This window comes from Cynocephalus volans, chromosome 12 (genome assembly GCF_027409185.1).
Source record: "Cynocephalus volans isolate mCynVol1 chromosome 12, mCynVol1.pri, whole genome shotgun sequence".
Classification (NCBI taxonomy): domain Eukaryota; kingdom Metazoa; phylum Chordata; class Mammalia; order Dermoptera; family Cynocephalidae; genus Cynocephalus; species Cynocephalus volans.
The window spans coordinates 103,698,846-103,704,769 of NC_084471.1; positions in this window are offsets into that span (position 1 = coordinate 103,698,846).

Genomic DNA, 5,924 nt, shown 5'->3' on the forward strand with positions numbered 1-5,924 from the left:
CAAACACTGAAGACTTAAGAGAGAACCTGGTTGCAAGAGAGTATGTTTTGCTTTGTTAAATATATACTTAAACACTGTGTCCCAGTTTTTAAATATACAAAATTGTCATTCAGTTGCTAGTTGTATTTAAACTGTAAAGCCCCCATAAGGTGGAATGTGTTACTGAGATTGAAATAAGAAACTACATTAAATATCATTCAAAGCATACTAATAACAATAAACTAAGGTAACATCAGTTTCTCATTTACTTGGTACCAGACTCTATGCAAAAAAACCTATATATGTTCCTTGTCTCATTTAATTTGCACAACAGAAGAATACAAGTATGTGAAAAAAAATCCCACAGATGGTAACAGGTAGACTAAAAACCAAACAACCAACCAAACACGTAAAGAAAATCACACAAAACAAAAGCATATATCAATGAAGTTTAGACTGTCCTGTTAATCAATAACTTACACTGATAGACCCTGGAGTAACTTTACTTCATTGAGCCTCAAAGGCCTCATCAAACATGAAGTAATTATACCCACATTCAAGGGCACTCCTGCAAAATAATGGGTTCCTTACTGCAAAACACTTGCTGTAATTCTGGGCACATATTATTTGGCAAATAAATATTAGCACTCTCTCCCACTCATCTCTCTATTCAAGTAAATCAAAGTAATCAACTTTAGCTAATAAAAACTGTAATTAATAAAATTTTTAAAAAATCAAAACAGGTTGTTGGATGGAATGTTCTGTAGATATCTGCCAATTCCAATTGGTCTAGAGTCTTGTTTAGATCTTGTGTTTCTCTACTGATTCTTTGCCTAGATGATCTGTCTAATATTGACAGTGGGGTGTTCAGGTCCCCTGTTATTATGGTATTAGTGTCTATTTCCTTCTTTAGGTCTAACAGAGTTTGTTTTATAAATCTGGCTGCTCCAACATTAGGTGTGTACATATTTATGATTGTTATATCTTCTTGATGGATCAGTCCTTTTATCATTAAGTAGTGTCCCTCATTGTCTCTTTTTATGGTTTTTAGTTTAAAGTCTATTTTGTCAGATATAAGAATAGCTACTCCAGCTCGTTTTTCTTTTCTGTTTGCATGGTAAATCTTTTTCCATCCTTTCACTCTTAGTCTGTGTGAATCTTTATGGGTGAGGTGGGTCTCGTGTAGGCAGCATATAGTTGGGTCCTCCTTTTTGATCCAGTCCGCCAGTCTGTGTCTTTTGATTGGGGAATTTAAGCCTTTTACATTAAGAGTTGTTATTGAAAGGTGTTGATTTATTCCTAGCATTTTATTGGTTGTTTGGTTGTCTTAGGTGTCTTTTGTTCCTTGCTTTCTGATTTACTGTTTGATTTCTGTGTTTGTTGGTTCCTTAGGTTGTAGATAGCGCTTTTGTTTGCTTGTTTTCTCTTCATGAATGCCATTTTTATTATACTAGTGGGTTTAGATTTTTCTTGGGTTTTTATGGCAGTGGTAGTTATTTTTGAGCAACCAAACCCAGTACTCCCTTGAGGATTTCTTGTAAGGGTGGTCATGTGGTAGTGAACTCCCGCAGTTTTTGTTTGTCTGAGAAATATACTATTTGCCCTTCATTTCAGAAGGATAGCCTTTCAGGGTAGAGTATTCTTGGATGGCAATCTTTGTCTTTTAGTATTTTGAAAATATCATCCAATTCCTTTCTAGCTTTTAGGGTTTGTGATGAAAAGTCTGATGTTAGCCTGATTGGGGCTCCCTTATAGGGGATTTGATGCTTCTCTCTTGCAGCTTTTAAGATTCTCTCTTTGTCTCTGAGTTTTGCCAATTTGACTATGACATGCCTTGGAGAAGGCCTTTTTGGGTTGAATACGTTTGGAGATCGTTGAGCTTCCTGGAGCTGAAGATCTGTGATTTTTCCTATACCTGGGAAGTTTTCTGCCACTATTTTGTTGAATATGTTTTCAATGGAATCTCCATTTTCCTCCCCTTCTGGAATACCCATGACTCGGATATTTGAGCGCTTGAGGTTGTCTGATATCTCTCTCAGATTTTCTTCAACGTCCTTGATTCTTTTCTCTTTCTTTTTGTCTGCTTGTGTTATTTCATACAGCCCATCTTCAAGTTCAGAGGTTCTCTCTTCAACTTTAAGCCTGCTGGTTAAACTCTCCATTGTGTTTTTTATTTTGCTGAATAACTTCTTCAGTTCAGCAAGTTGGGATTATATCAAACTAAAAAGCTTCTGCACAGCAAAAGAAACAATTAACAGAGTTAAAAGACAACCAACAGAGTGGGAGAAAATATTTGCAAAATATACATCTGACAAAGGATTAATATCCAGAATATATAAGGAACTCAAACAACTTTACAAGAAGAAAACTAGCAACCCAATTAAAAAATGGGCAAAAGAGCTAAGTAGGCATTTCTCTAAGGAAGATATACAAATGGCCAACAGACATATGAAAAAATGGTCAACATCACTCAGCGTCCGGGAAATGCAAATCAAATTATTCCCCCAGTTGTCACCTTCTATTCCAAACGTCTGTCCTTTGATGGACTCTATCACTACTTGTAAGGATATTTCTTAAGCAACAATGCATTACGTGATTGGAGCAGTTTTGTTGACACTGTAGCTGTGATAACAATTTCTTCACCTCATCTCACATAACGTATATGACTTTGAGTTAACTAAAATGTCTACTTAAAAAAATCTGACAGCAAAAGCAGTTTGAGCTACAAGGGTCATAACTGGTTTCTAATGATTAGATATAGTTTATGCAATATATATTTCAAAGATATAATAAACTTCATTCAATATTATTGAATGAATATGTTCAACAATTGGAAGATACCAGCTCTAGAACAGAATGTACTGAGGAAAGCCAATCTGGACAAGCACAGCGAGATGGAAAGAACGGCTTACGGGATGCTGATCCCACATATGACTGAGGCCAGAACTCAGCCGTTTTGCCACAGCCAACTGCAAGGAGAATGAGAAATAATTCCTCCACGTGCCCAGGAGGAAAAGAAAAGAAAAAAATTGGTGATCAGCCATCTCGTCTGTGCTACAGTGTGTGTTTCAATTTTTCATGTCATTTCAACAACTAATTTATCACCATTATTCAAACTTGTCCATCTTATCATTTTTATAGTCACATGTATTAAAAGCATATGAAAATATTTGTTTACCTGTCTGTGTTATAATCACTAATTTCTGTTGTTGTTGTTGACATGGATTTTGCTTTAAAAATCTTCCTGTTTCATATCCAGGCCATTACTGAATTACTTAATAACAAGATATATATAAGCTGGTAAATCATTTTGGCTTCATAAAATTTAACCTGATGTAATTATTTATTGCAATTTCTTACCATATGTGCATGCAGTACATATCTATAAGTTGGATGACAGGACTATGAAATTCTCATGTACTGATGTTGGAATGTACACTAATAAATATATTCTTGAAACAGATCCATTCTCATTAAAATAAATTATATTTGCTTATTTTTCCTGAAGCAGGGACCCACTCTAGGAGATACTTCACAGAGATGTCATTCATGGAGCAGTGTGGAGACACACACAAAGACATTAATTGTTGTAATACTTGTAGAAGTCGGGAATTGGTAACTATGGGAACAAACATATATTAAATTACAGTATTTTGATTCAATAGAAATCAGGCAGACTCAAATAACCAAAATAAGAAATGAAAAAGGCGATATTACAACTGATTCATCTGAAATACAAGGAATCATTTGAGACTACTATAAACAACTATACGCCAACAAATTTGAAAATCTGGAGGAAATGGATAAATTTCTGGACACACACAAGCTCCCAAAAATGAACCATGAAGACGTAGAAAATTTGAACAGACCAATAACAATAAAGGAGATTGAAGCTGTTATCAGAAGGCTCCCAACAAAGAAAAGCCCAGGACCAGATGGATTCACAGCAGAATTTTACCAAACATTCAAACAGGAATTGACAACAATTCTTTACAAACTATTCCAAAAGATTGAAACGGACGCAAATCTCCCAAACTCATTCTATGAAGCAAACATCATCCTGATACCAAAACCAGGTAAAGATATAACCAAAAAAGAAAACTACAGGCTGATATCCTTGATGAATATAGATGCAAAAATCCTCACTAAAATACTAGCAAACAGAATACAGCAACACATACGTAAAATTATTCATCACGATCAAGTGGGATTCATCCCAGGGATGCAAGGTTGGTTCAACATATGCAAATCAATAAATGTGATACACTATATTAATAAACTCAAACACAAGGACCATATGATCATCTCTGTAGATGCTGAAAAAGCATTTGATAAAGTTCAGCACTCATTCATGACAAAGACCCTCTATAAGTTAGGTATACAGGGAAAATATCTCAACATAATTAAAGCCATATATGCCAAACCCACTGCCAATATCATCCTGAATGGGGAAAAGCTGAAAGCTTTTCCTTTAAGAACAGGAACTAGACAAGGATGCCCACTCTCACCACTCCTATTCAACATAGTGTTGGAAGTACTAGCCAGAGCAATCAGAGAAGAGAAGGAAATAAAGGGCATCCAGATTGGAAAAGATGAAGTCAAACTGTCCCTGTTTGCAGATGACATGATCCTATATATCGAACAGCCTAAAACCGCTACAAAAAAACTGTTGGAATTGATAAATGATTTCAGCACAGTAGCAGGATACAAAATCAACATACAAAAATCAGTAGCATTTCTTTTCTCCAACAGTGAACCTGCAGAACGAGAAATCAAGAAAGCCTGCCCATTTACAATAGCCACCAAAAAAATTAAATACTTAGGAATTGAGTTAACTAAGGAGGTGAAAAATCTCTATCATGAGAACTACAAACCACTGCTGAGAGAAATTAGAGAGGATACAAGAAGATGTAAATATACCCCATGTTCTTGGATTGGAAGAATCAACTTAGTGAAAATGTCCATACTACCCAAAGTGATATACAAATTTAATGCAATCCCCGTCAAAATTCCAAAGACATTTTTCTCAGAAATGGAAAAAACTCTCCAGACATTTATATGGAACAATAAAAGACCACGCATAGCCAAAGCAATTCTGAGCAAAAAAAATAAAGCTGGAGGCATAACACTACCTGACTTTAAGCTATACTACAAAGCTATAATAACCAAAACAGTATGGTACTGGCATAAAAACAGACACACTGACCAATGGAATAGAATAGAGAATCCAGAAATCAACCCACACACTTACTTCCATCTGATCTTTGACAAAGGCACCAAGCCTATTCACTGGGGAAGGGACTGCCTCTTCAGCAAATGGTGTTGGGATAACTGGATATCCATATGCAGGAGAATGAAACTAGATCCATACCTCTCACCGTATACTAAAATCAACTCAAAATGGATTAAGGATTTAAATATACACCCTGAAACAATAAAACTTCTTAAAGAAAACATAGGAGAAACACTTCAGGAAATAGGACTGGGCACAGACTTCATGAATACGACCCCAAAAGCACGGGCAACCAAAGGAAAAATAAACAAATGGGATTGTATCAAACTAAAAAGCTTCTGCACAGCAAAAGAAACAATTAAAAGAGTTAAAAGACAACCAACAGAGTGGGAGAAAATATTTGTAAAATATACATCTGACAAAGGATTAATATCCAGAATATATAAGGAACTCAAACAACTTTACAAGAAGAAAACAAGCAACCCAATTAAAAAATGGGCAAAAGAACTAAGTAGGCATTTCTCTAAGGAAGATATACAAATGGCCAACAGACATATGAAAAAATGCTCAACATCACTCAGCATCCGGGAAATGCAAATCAAAACCACATTGAGATACCATCTAACCCCAGTTAGGATGGCTAAAATCCAAAAGACTCTGAACGATAAATGCTGGCGAGGTTGCGGAGAAAAAGGAACTCTCATACATTGTT